This window comes from Hydra viridissima, unplaced genomic scaffold (assembly GCF_058129835.1).
Source record: "Hydra viridissima isolate aposymbiotic clone 2 unplaced genomic scaffold, HvirCarnegie_v1 scaffold_11, whole genome shotgun sequence".
In the NCBI taxonomy this organism is placed as follows: domain Eukaryota; kingdom Metazoa; phylum Cnidaria; class Hydrozoa; order Anthoathecata; family Hydridae; genus Hydra; species Hydra viridissima.
In genome coordinates this window covers 2,573,260-2,586,904 of record NW_028324310.1, presented here as the reverse complement: position 1 = coordinate 2,586,904, position 13,645 = coordinate 2,573,260, and positions in this window count along the sequence as shown.

Below are 13,645 nucleotides of genomic sequence, written 5' to 3'. Positions count from 1 at the left end.
ATGAAACCGGTTCTAGCGCATTGATACCCTTATATATTGGGGGGTTTAAATATTTTTCCAAGATGGCGGCTGTTTATAAAGAAGTAATAAAATATTCTTGTTAGTTTTAAAGGTTATTTTTTCAATCTTTAAAAAATTCCAAGATGGCTCCCGCGTAATATTTTTTAAGCCCTTTTATTCAAAATTTTTCTTCTTACCTGTGAATATTGTTGTTATAAAAGTTAGCGCAATAATTTAATTTTATAATGTCCAATAGCTAAGGTGCTGATTTTATCATTTTGTATGATCCTCTTGTCATCGTTAGGGCTGAGTGCGACTTTGTTAATTTCTTCTGTGTAAATTTCGTGAAGACGGGATCGGAAAACGTTCATGGTTGCAAGTTGTTCTTTCTTATCCATTAAGCAGTCGTAGTAATGTTGATGTTTGATGTGATTTTCAACGACTTTCTTTTTAACCCCTTTGCATTTTTTGTGTTCTTTATCTTCTTCTACTTTTTCTTCAGGGATGTAGTAAGAGTAGAGTTTAAGCCTAAGCCCAACAAATTGTGTGATTTGCTTGCCACCGGTTTCATCCTTGAACATTCTGATGATCTTTTTATTTTTTCCCACTTTAAACCCAACGTTTTGAATAGAAGGATGGTCTTTAGGAAAATCGCTCGTGTCAAATTTGCTTTCTACGTCATCGGCAATGTCTTTATAGAAATCATCCGTTTCAATTTCGTAAAAGAGCGAGTCTGTGTCGGTCATGAGTAATTTTACGCGATCACCGTATTTAGACTTTATGTAGTCATAGTGGTGTTCAAACATCAAAGTCTTGCTTATATCGAGGATGCTCATTCCCAAGTAAACGGGTTTATCGTAAAAGACTTTTGTTTTCTTCATGTGAACCGCGATTAAGTTTTCATCAAAAATGGTGTTTCGTTCATGACGAGGGGCTTTGGACAATTTTTAGGCTTCTTTTTTTGTGGTGATAAGTCTGATATCAACACGCTTTAGAGTATTCTCCATGGTTTTTCCAAAGACGGAGTTGTTCATGAGTTTAAAAAAGTCCTTTTCAAAGTCGTTTTTAGCGTCTTTTCTTTTATTGGTGTTGAGGTCAATGTATTCTTTCATAAAAGGTTCCTCTCTAAAGATAATCCCTCTGTGAATTTTGGTGATGATTAATCCCAGTCGTTCATAGAGCTTTAGGTTTTCATGATGAACGACGTATTTTTCTTTGTTGTTTAAATTAGGAACGAGTTTATCCACTTTTCCAATGGTTAATCTTTCAGGAGCCAAAGAGTAGTCATTGTGTAAATCGTGAAGGTGATCGGGGTAGTCTAAATCGACTTCAAGGATGCAAGGCATGCGACGCCAATTTTTAAGCTCTTCTTCAGTCATCCATTTGAATCCTCCAACGGGAAGAGGTTTGCTCATGGCCCATCCATAAAGGTTATTAGCGTCTAAATACTGAATGAATTTTGATGGTTGTGAAGGATCGTATTTGTTCATGTATTTGTTATTGGCATTTCCAAGTCGGTTGGAGATCATGCTAATCCCACCGCGTATTCCTTTTCGAATCATGTTGAGCATATCAATATCGGTTAACAAATCCAATTTAATTTTAGTTATTTTTAACATGGCATCCCAAGCCAATCCAGGAGAGGTGTAATACCAAAGAGGGTCAAGACCGTAATATTCTATGCAAACGTCTCTGAAATTTTCAAAGATATCTGCTAGAATCAGCACATCAGACTTGTTGTACAGCTCGAGGTAATCTTTAAACGTTTAGCGCATAGTCTTCTTCTTCTATTTTAGTGTCGTTTAGTTTGGAATAAAAGTCTTTGATAGGAGGTAATTGAGTTTCGGAAAACTTTTTAATGGAGTCCACCCATTCGTAAGGGTAAATTCCTTTTCCTAATAGCAAATCTCGTTTTGTTCCGCTGAATAGTGAATTTAGATTCTTACACATTTCATCTCCTTTTTTAGATCTTTTATAAGCGCAATCTTCGCAATTGGATTTGCATTTGCATTTTTTACCTTTCTTATCCAGACAGTTCTTTTTGCACGTTTTTGGGTCTAATTTAGAGCACTCATCACACAAATCTTTAACAAGGTTGTCTGCTAAATCTTTTAACGGGCTTCCCATGAATCTGTAGCTGTCAATAAACCTTATTTCTTTCTTAACTTCTTATAGTTTTCCTTTCTTATTGATAAATTCTCTCACTTTGATTTTTTTAGAGAAGCTGATGTAATTTTCTTCATTGTTGGGTATGCAATTGAGTATTCCACCTAATTTCTTGATGAACAAATGGCTGTCGTAACCAGACAAGTTATGAAAGACAACGGGGATAAATTTTGGAATTTTATAATCCAAGTTGCATTTGTTATGAGCAGCACCACGGTACTTTCCGGTTAAATGACAGTGGTCTAATACTTTATCATCTTTAAGATCTTTATTGCAAATGTGACATTCGGTTGCATCTTTAAATTTCTTTTCATCTTCATCAGTGATTATTTTCTTTTTTTCCCATTTTTTTGTTGTAAATCGCTATCGTTCCAAATCTTTGTAAGGTCGGCTTCAAGCATGGTGATAAACATTTTAGCCACATCGTCATCATCGCTTTCAGCTGTGTATCAAGCAAGCTTCCTCTTGCAAATGGTTTCGTCAAAGCATTTGATATAATAGACGATGGAGCTTGGAACATGTTTTTGATATTGTTTGGTGTAAGACTGTTTTGAGTCAGGGGTGCAAGTGTTGATGGGTTTGATGAAACTTTCAAAGTCAGCATAGACTGCAAAGGGATGCTTCATAGTCTTATTAAAGTTTTTAAACTCAAGGATTTCCCCTTCTTTAGGAAGATCGATTCTTATTGGAGCGTTATCATAGCAGTCTTCTCGATGGATTTGACGCTTTTCTTCTTGGTTAAAACCTTGCATGCACCTTCTGCAAAAATATCTTTTATGTTGACGAGCTGATGCTGAAGAACCAGCAAACCTACTTAAATTTTTAATGAGACAATAATGGCTGTTGTCTTCGTTTGAAATATACAACAAATCAACACAATGCTTTCGGTTCATAAAATCAGATACTCGCAAAGGTTGAGGTGCTTTTTCTTCATACTCATAAACGTTAACGCTAATTTCAGGATTATTCACTTCAAACTTGTCGATTCTATGGTAATTCACAGGAAATTCAATTCCTTCCCAATCCAACTCTTCTGATTTTAGAATCAAGTCTTCATCAATTCTTTCGTTGTCTCTATTTTTCAGATTAAGAGCTCTGGTGACGCACCACTTGAAACATTTATTGTCGTCGTTTTCCATGTTGACGATGGCCTTTTTGTTTTTCAAATTGGTAGGTAGCTCCATGTAGGAAGAACCGCTGAGAGGTCTGTAATCGATAAAGTTCATATACATTTTTAAAATCTTAGACATGACGACATTGGATCCTAACTTGTTATGTTTGACACTATTTTCTAAGATTTTTTCTTCCATTTAACTCATTAACGTTCTCAAATCTGTAGCCGCTAGAATAATTTCAGAGTTAGATGAAAAGTTGGCTGTTCGAGTAACTTCTTCACCAGTCAAGGTGCTTACAGATTTCATTTCGCACGTTAAAATAATTCTTACCTTTGTATTCCTTTCTCCTTCCATGGTTTGAATAGCAGATTCTCTCACCCTATTAAAAAAGAAGGCAAGGTCTTGTTATCGAGAAGAAGGCTCGTAAGAAAATTGTCTAACAGCACAATCCATTGCATGCTCAGCCATATTAAACTTTATTGTAAATGGTTTTTCACGCGGTTTAGGAGTAGGAGACGGTCTAAATACAAGTCCTTTGAGAGACTTTATTGTTTTTTCCACACCGCTTTTCACACTGGTCACTGTATTCTTCACCGTCTCTGGAACGTAAGGATCGACGGCTGTAAGCACTTGATTAAAACCGTTGGAGACGGCTGTTGCAATTCTTGAAAAAATTCCAGGTCTAGGTGAAATGACGTTTGTTGAATCAATAACCGGTGTGTTAAGAATAGAGGGTTCATCTCTTATCGCTCAATTTTGCAAGAGAGCAGAAGGTCCGAATGAAATCAAGTCGTCAGATCTTAACCTTGGCGCAGGAACGGGTCTTGAAACAACAGGACGAGGAGCAGGCACAGGTCTTGAAATCGGTGGTAATCGAGGACCATACCCAATGATGGGTTTTGTATTTTTTATAGCTTCAATAAGCACGGCTTTTCTCATTTTCTCATTTTTGAGATGCCTTTGATGGCGCGGTCTTTAGCCATTATTTTTAACTCGCTCATATTCATTCTATCCATTTTATATAGAGAAAAAATTCTTTAAGACATTTCAAGAAAAATTCTTCAGCAAAGAGAAAATTTAAATTTTCATCAAATTTAAATTTCATGGCATAATCACTTCTATGTTATATCCGTGTTTACCGTCAAAATACTTCCAATAGTGTCCAGTCTCTTTTCTTAATTTGTAATGAGACTCATATTCAGTCACTTTACCCGTCTCAACATGGGTTATTTTATAGGTGAAAGGACGATTTCTAATGTATCCAAGTCTTGCCCATTTAGGATCGATGGTTTTTTTTTCTTTTGGTGGTTTTCTTTTGGTTGGTTCAGGCAATCTCGGTCTTCCCACAGACCTTTTTTCTTTCACTTTTCCCATTAATTCGTCTCTATCAACCAAATTGTTTTCAATCGCGATCAGTGACAAAGCGATCAAATTGTTTGCTGTTTTAGTAATACCGTTTTCAATAAGTAATTTTTTCAAAACCTTTTTTGTGTAATACATCTTTTATTAGAGATGGAATTTATTTATCTTGAATTCAATTTTTAAACCTAAAATAATTTGATGATCTTTGACATGAACAATAACGATTGCAAAAAGAACGTTCGCATGATGTAGGCTCAGAAGTTTCCTTCTTAACAACAGACGACTCTTCAGATAATGCTTTCTTAACAACAGGAGCTTCTTCAACATATTCCATGATTAGCTTGTCACCCAATTCATCAAATACAATGCTTTCATCAATAACCTTTGTGTTGTTTTCCATTTTATTTTCATCGAAATTTATTTAACACGAATTCAATTTTTTTCAATTCTTCGGAAAGAATTAAAAAAGTGATCTCTCTTCCTACTCATCGTCTGAATCCTGTTCATAGCCTGAATCTTGATCTAACAACTCATCGTCTAAATCCTCGTCTGACGGCTCATCACCTGAATCCTCACAATCTGAAACAACAATATCAGAAGGTTCGTTATGCACTTCCATCCATCGTTCATTCAATCTCAACATTTCTGTTAATATATCTATTTTTCGTTCCACTTTATCACTTTTATGTACAGTTCTATACCATTCCTTTTTTAACTCATTTATTTTTTCTTTCAACTGACTTTTTCTTTCTTCATTCAGCTCTCTATTCCTTTCACGTCTCAATCTATCAAGTTCGTTACTAATCTCATTCTCCGTTTCATACAACTCATACAGACTTTCTTCCAACTGGATTATTATTTCATTTATGTTCTCCATTTTATTTGAGCTGTAATTTATTTAACACGAATTCAATTTTAAATTCTTCTAAAAAGAATTAAAAATCACTTGTGATTTCCACGGATCCACGGATCAAAAGGATCTTAAAAAATGTTCAAGCAGCAGAAGCGCACATTCTATCGCTTTCGTAGTCGCTGTCATCGTCGCTTTCGTAGTCGCTGTCCTGATAAGCTCTTCTATACATTTCATTCAATCTAGCACGGAATTCATCAAGGGATTCATTTTCATTTCTAAAACTCCCATACATTTCTTCCATACTACCAAATATATCCGCGAAAATTTCATTTCCAGCGAATTCATTTTCTTCTCGAAATTTTTGCATGTCATTGTCAATCTCCGTCAGACCTTCCTTCGTTAGGTTTTCTCTTATTGCAATCATTCGTTCTCTGAATTCCCTCTGTCTTTCTTGTAATCTTAGCCGCTCCTCATCACTGATTTCTTCCTCAGCGCTTTGCTGGATAGATCATTCTATACATTTCATCCATTCTATCATAAAAATCAACAATGGATTCATTTTCATTTCTAAACCTTCTTTGCACTTCAGTGATACTATCAATTAATTCAACCATTATTTCGTTTCCAGCTACTTTATTTTCTCTTCCTAACTCTCTCATGTCTCTTTCAATCTCAAACAGGTTTTCCAACGTTGGGTTTTCTCTCACTGCAATCATTCTTTCTCTGATTTCCCTCTGTCTTTCTTGTAATCTTAGTCGCTCCTCATCATTGCTGCTAGAGTAGTAGACAGCGACTCTTCTCAAATACAGCACGTCATGTTCCAAAAACGCTTCGTCGGTTTCCAACTCTTCCATCTCTCTTTTAATCTTTTTCAGCTCTCTTTTAATCTTTCGCAAGTCTTCCAACGAAGCGTTTTCTCTCATTCCATTCATTCGTTCTACTATCACCCTTTGTCTTTCTTGTAAAGGTATCATTCTTTCTGATAACACCCTTTGTCTTTCTTGTAAAGACATCATTTGTTCACTTATATTTTCCATTTTTATTTTCGTCGTAATATATTCAACTCGAATTCAATTTTTTACTTTCAGCGAGCAGCAAATCCATTTTCATTCTTCCATATTTTTTTCTTCTCTTTTAAATCGCATTCAAAGACAAACACGCGTCTGTCGATCGCCCTCATCCTTTCTCGCTTTTTCAAATGGTTCCACTCTTTGTTGTGCTCTTTGATTTCTTTTTCCATTTGCGAAAAGTCATCCTCTTCTACTCTCCACAAAATCGAGTAAAGCTCGTCTCTTTTTTCATCGCTATACACTTCAGGAATTTTGAACGCTACATCCTTAAACGCAAGAGCCTCGAGCTGTCTTTTTTTATCTCCATCAGGCTCTCTTTTGCTACACTCCAGAAAAAATGGGTGAAACGACACTTTTATTTGAGAATCTCTATCTTAAATCCGTTTTCATCTAATTTTTCGTTTCGTTTCTCAAAATAATTGTTGCCATGTCTCGTCTCTTTCATCGCTTTGTAAAGAGACTCATATTTGATCACTTTGCCCGTTTCAGCATGAGTCATTTTTACAGCCACGGGATTGTTTCTGATCAAACGAAGCCTTTCATATTTTGAATCTATCGGCTTGACGTCCTCCATCAGCGCATTTTTATCAATCAGATGGTTCTCCACCGCAATCATCGCCAATCCCATTTTGCTTTTTGACGTTTTGGGAACGCCAATTTCAATAAGTAAATTTTTCAAATCCTTTTTTGTATAATTCATCCTTTTATTAAGAGCCCATTTATTTTTTAATAAATTCGAAGAATTCATGTGGGTGCGGAGCACTTAGTACACCACGTTCATTCGGTTTCCGTGGGATTTGATTACGAGCAGTTAGTCAGAGAGAATTACGGCAAAGGCTTGAGTGTCTGCAGGAACGTTTGCGTTAAAGGTAGCCTTGATTTGCACGTCCAACACGGTTGATTTTAACCTCTCAGGCTGCTTGCTTACGTCAAAAACGAAAATAGGACAAATGTGTCTATAATTCAGTGCAGTCAAATTGGGCTGAGCGATGATTTCCCTGATTCCAAAAAGCTTGTTGTCAAATTTGCACGCGTCCCTGTAAGCTCTAGAAAATTTGTTGTTTGTAAAGGACAAGTTGTAATCCACAGCAGGATACCTTTCGCTGTTTAAAGTGACGTACATGTTTTTCAAATCGCAGTGGTTGAATACGGATGGGTTTACATCTTGACTTCCGTCTTTGTTGGTCTGAAATCCAACAATAATGTACCTTGGCCGTTCACTGGCAGATCTAGCGCTCAATCTCCAACTGAATGTATTGGACACTGGCACGGGAATGGTGTCGCACTATCGAGATCTAAACTTAAACGGTACATCTACTTTGGACTCGATGACCTTGTAAAGATTGCTGCTAGCCATAAAAGAGGGGGTAACATGAGGCATGAACAAAGACAGTTTGCTCAAAGTCACTTTTCCTGCGGCTGTTTCAGCGCTCTTAAAAATAGCATCAACGTCGCTTTTTCTCACAAGAGTCAACGTGTGTTTAAATCCGTAAAAAACTTTTTCGTAATCTTCACAAAAGCCAAAAACGTGTTTCAAAGGAATGCAAAATGAAAAGGTTCCTTTCTCAACAGGCTGCTTAATGGTGAAATCTTGTCTTTGACTAAATCCGCTGTTACCTGCAAGATCGGCATTGGCAGTGGTGTCTCTTTGCCACAGCTGTTTCATTCCTTCCGACACTTGATACTCTACTGGATATTTAAGGAAACCCAGAATGGTGGTGGTTTGACCTGGACTGTAGATGGTTTCTATCTCTTGATTCGACAACTGATATGAAATCTGACTGAACAGGTGCATGATGCTGTTGTTGGCAAGAGAAACCACATCCGCATCCGCATAGGAAGTTCCGTCTGTTTTTGTCAGTCTTCCTTCAACCAAAAGGTACGCATCAAAGGGAAACGTGAACAAATCTTGCTGCTCAATGTTGATACATATTTCTCCGGGCGTGTTTAAATTAATGCTGACAGGTTCATATTCGTGAGACTCAAATCTCTCAATTCCTTCATCAACAATAACTTCTTCTGTAATGTCTAAAATATCTACATTTGCCATTTTCTATACCAAAGAAAAAAAATTTTCGACTCCTCAGAATCACGCGATTTTCATCCCTCGGCCCTTCAAAAGTTTCACCAGGTCTTGGATTCGGATGGCGTTTTTACTAGACAGACGACCCCCGAGCGAGGAATAGTCGCTACTAATCGCTGGAGCTGTCATTCCCGAAATAATGTCTTTGCTCTTTTGAGTAAGCGGAGTTTTAGTCTTGACATACACCTTTTCAAGCGCCTTTTTGCCTTTATCAATAGCCACGTCTTTAGCAGTCACAATCGCCGAAGAAGCCAACTCTTTTCCAGCAGATTTTGCAGCTGTAATTGCTTCTCTTCCCAGCTCGCTTTTTGCAATTTTACTAGCCAAAGTAGACGCTGCCCTCGATGCGCTTGATGCAGCTGCTCTTTTTAAAAAATGTCGCAACGTGTCAAATATCCCACTTCCTCCAACAACGTGTTTCTTAACATATCTGTTTCTGTAAATGATCATTTTTAATATGGAAAAAAAAAAAATTCGCTTGCAGATTCTTTAGAATCCATCGATAGTCTTCATCATTGATTTGTACTGGTTTTTGCTAATCACCTTTTGCCGCAACAGCTCATCGCAAATGCTCACAGCCTCGTTTCTCGATCCTGTATTCCCAGCACGACAAGCAGCCACGCTTAACTCAAGCTTTTCTACCAACGCATTAGGATCGCTGGGAAGAATGATCACTACTGAACCTTTTTTTCTTTCATAAGCTGCTTTTAAACGAGACTTGTATTCATTATACTTTTCCAGGGTCATCATATTTTTTTCTTCTTCAACTCGTTTCATAGCATTTTTATACGCCTTCTTTAATTCTTTCCTTCTTTTTCTCTCTTTTTCAAGAAGTTGTTGATTAAGCTTTTCAAGATCATATTGTGTTGGAGCTGAAATAGAATCTTCTTTACCAGCATCTTCAGCAAAATTTTTACGAGATTTAAGCTCATTTTCAATAGGGATGATGAATTGATTGTATTTGTCAATCTCTGCTGCTCTAGGTTTGTTCTTTCTTGCATCTTGATTTACGGCTTCACTCTCTACCAATATTTTCGAGTAATTAGCCACATCTTCAGCAGTGACGTCCTTTGAAATGTTTGGGTTGGTCATCAACTCCCAAAGACCTTTGTTCCTTCATACCTTTCTCCACCGACAATCATATCATTTCCGTCAAACAAAACACCCATTTTCCCAATCGTATATTGACCGTCGTTTTTGCTCAATTCAAACTTGTTCTTAAAATTGGCTTTATAATTTGCTCTTGAATCCATCTCTATCAAACTCTTTAAAAACACATCGTTATTAGGAAGAATATCCCCTGTTGAGTCTAAAAAAGACTTTGGCTCAGATTTAGGTTTAAACTCAGACTGATTCGGCGACATCATCTCAGATTTAACTTCGTTTTTAACCTCGGATTTTATCTTATTGAGCATTTTTTTATTGCTATCGATGATCTTTTCATTGCTATCAACGATCAGCTTGAACAGCTTACCCACATCCGTCTGAAAATTAACATCAGAAATGTTGTCGTTGATGCTGTTCTGATAAATCCTCTTTCTTCTGTCATTAATTTCTTTCACAATTTTATCCCTTTTATTCAGGTCTTGTATTTTAAAAAAAGGCATGGTTTTTAAAATACGTCAGAAATTCTTTTTCAGGATTTTTTAAACAAATTGTTAAACGCTTGAATCGCGTCTTCTCGACCTTTTTGGATCAGCGTCTCTTTAGCCAATTTGCCCATTCCGTTTTTAGTCTTGGTTCGTATTTCCTCCACCAAAGATTTAAATTTTTGAAGCTTACCAAGAATCAATTGAAACTCTGAATCGCTTATTTTTCCATCCATCAACGCTTTGGAAATGTGCTCGCTGATGGTGTTCAATTTCGACTCGGCCAACACTTTTATCTTTTCATGTTTTTCCGATTTCAATGCCATCTTTTTGTTCACTTGACCTCCGATGATGGATAAAAAACCATGCCAATAGCCACGCCTTCACACGCAATCGCTGCTGGACTGGCAATAATGGTGGATAAAAGCCCAATTCCAGTCGCACCCAAAGCAATGCATAAGGCTTGCATTGTATTATCCACATTGGAAATGATTCTGAAAGCGCGATGGTACTTTTTGCTCAGATGAACTCTCTTTTTCCTCTCGTTGTCCATTTCTTTTTGGATTTCACTTATTTTTTGAAGACGGTAAACCTGTCCCCCTTCTTCTTTAGGAGCTGTTGGAAGAGCCGGATAAATTTCTTTGTAAGTGTTGTAATCCATTTTTTATTAAGGAAAATAAAAAATTTTCTTTTCCACGGCGGCTCTAAAAATTAATTCTAAAAGAAATTCACGAGACACAGACTTTCACCTTTTTTAATCACGACGTCTTTGTCGCTTCTGTTGTAAATTTCCATGATGACGTTATTCACCGATTCTGAAAAAATAATAAAGCGGTTGAAATAATTCAGCTTTAAATTTAGATCGTGTCTCAAATTCACCAAAACCATTCCATCGTCAAGTTTAACCCCAAACATAAAAACAATCGTTTGCTTTGAAGAACGAATTAGCTTAATGTCGCTTTGAGCAAATATTTCGCATCTGGATTTCACCTTTCTAGGACAATAAGTTAAATTATCGTTAAAATACACCGTCGCTTTCAACTTTTTCTTATCATAAAAAACAATTCTTCTCATCTTTTTAACAGTAAAGGAAACTTTTTTCTCATCGCCTTTTAGGCGTACGCTTTAGCTCTGAGCCATGGAAATCACAAGTGATTTTTAGGCGTAATAATAGGCTTGTCCGAGAAGAAGGTAAAAGCTTCCGGATTGTCCGACTTGCGCGTCACCAGAATTGAGCGTGATGACGAGCCTTTTGACAGCTGCGACGCTAGGCATGGAGTCAGAATCTGCAAAATTTCTTAAAAAGAAATGGTGGTGGTAGAAGCGATGATGGAGGTTGATTGGTACAGCAGCCCAGTCGATTTGTTGTTGAACGAGGTTAAGTTTGATCCGTTCCACGACGACAAGTAAAAATCTTCCAATCCAGACGATGAAAAGATACATTTGCTGTTGGCGTCATAACCAGAGAAAGTGTTGTAATTGTTTGCATTGTAAGATGTCCATGGACTGAGGACAGTGCCGTTGACTGGAGATGCATTTCCGTCGTACATTCTGACTCGTGATTCCCACCAGTTTCCAGAAGCGCCAATGATGTGCATCCTGATGTATTTCAGAAAAACACCATTTCCTTTTCCATTGGTGTTCAGCAAAACATATTCGTTGCCGTAAGTGGTGTTGAGGTACCTAAACGTCGCCGAGTACAATTTAATGGATGAAAGGAGAGGAGGGATGGTGGTAAATGTGGAAATGAAGGGTTGAATCCAGTAAGTGATTGCAGCGGCATTATTATTGACCAATTGAATGGCTAGGTTTGTTGCAAACGGTAAGTCGAGCGTGAAATATCCTCCCAAGGAAGTGGTGTTGAAAACGTTGCAACCTTGCAAAGAGTTGGCGTAAAATGAACCGCCGAGAGGGGAAAAGAGCAAGTCGCAAGCAAGGGCAGTGGTGTTTACTCCTATTCCTTCCGTGGTTGTTGAACTATTTCCTACTACAAACTCCCCGTCAGCTAATATTCGAAGAAAAACTTGACCGGGAACGTTTGTACCAGTTCCGTAACATGCCAGCCATAATTTTCTCAGAACTCCAGAACCGTCTACATAGCTAAAGACTGACGAAGTGGTTGATCCTGGCACAATTTAAGACTTTAATCCCAAAGTTGAAAAGCTTGAATTGGGAACAAATCCTAAAAAATTGGATTTTTGTGTCAAAGCGTCAACGTAACTTTTTGTCGCTCCGTCTTGCGCGTTTGTTGGATCGAGCACGTTGATCAATTTATGGGAATTCAAATCCAAGTCTGCCGTGCCAACAATTGTTGACGCATGCGTGTCCACATAAGTTTTTGTGGCTGAGTCCGAAGCCGAAATAGGTTCTGCCAAATTAACGAGTTTATGAGACGTCATGTTAATGTCGACGTATGAAATATTATTGTAAGCAACTTTGGTGTCCACATACCCTTTTGTCGCTGCGTCTTTTAAAGCGGTGGGGTCTGAAACGTTGATCAACTTGTGAGAATTCATGTCGATGATTCCCGTGATCGTGCTTGACCCGTCGGTTTTCACACACTGGCTAGAGCTGACGTCGACGTAATTTTTTGTGGCAGCGTCATGCAAATTAGTTGGTTCGTTCAAATTGATCGCTTTGTGAAAATTTAAATCCAAGTCCGCCGTGCCAATCGCCGTTCCTCCGCCTGACGCATGCGTGTCGACGTAATTTTTAGTAGCAGCATCGTGCGAAGTGGTTGGTTCTGCCAAATTCATGATTTTGTGAGAATTAAAATCCATATCTGCAGTAATGGTGCTGTTTCCATCTGTCCTGACATACAGATCGCTTGAAAGAGAGGTTGGGTTGTATAAATACTGTCCCAATTCTGATCTACCAAATTTGTCAATCATTTTTATATGACTCAGATTTTATTTTTTCAACCTTGATTACCACAAGGTATTAATAACTTCTTGAAAATCAAGTCTTTCGTCCAATTTTTTTAAAACGTAAAGACACAAGTGACCGCAATAAGACGTATCACCAAACTGAACTCTCTCGCTGTTATAATAAACTAGGCTTCCCAAATAATGAACGAGCTCGACAAGAGGGGGTTGAGCATAAGAGTCAAAACTGTATTTCTTATCACCGTCTTTATACCAGAATACCCAATGAAACCCACCAGTTCCAGAGTCTCCCGTATTCACGATGCCACATTCTTTTCTTCTCGGTTTTTTAGGCAATGTGTCTCTTTCAAAAACTCCTCGAAAGTTTTTTATTTTTAACTGTTTAGCAGCCTCTATCAATTGAAAGTTGGTCAAAGCCTCGTTTGGCAATTTTACTCCTTCAACGTTGATCATTTTTAAATTCGCGTAAAGTTTAAAAATTTCCACGGATCCAAAGGGTCACTCTTCATCAGATTCAATCTC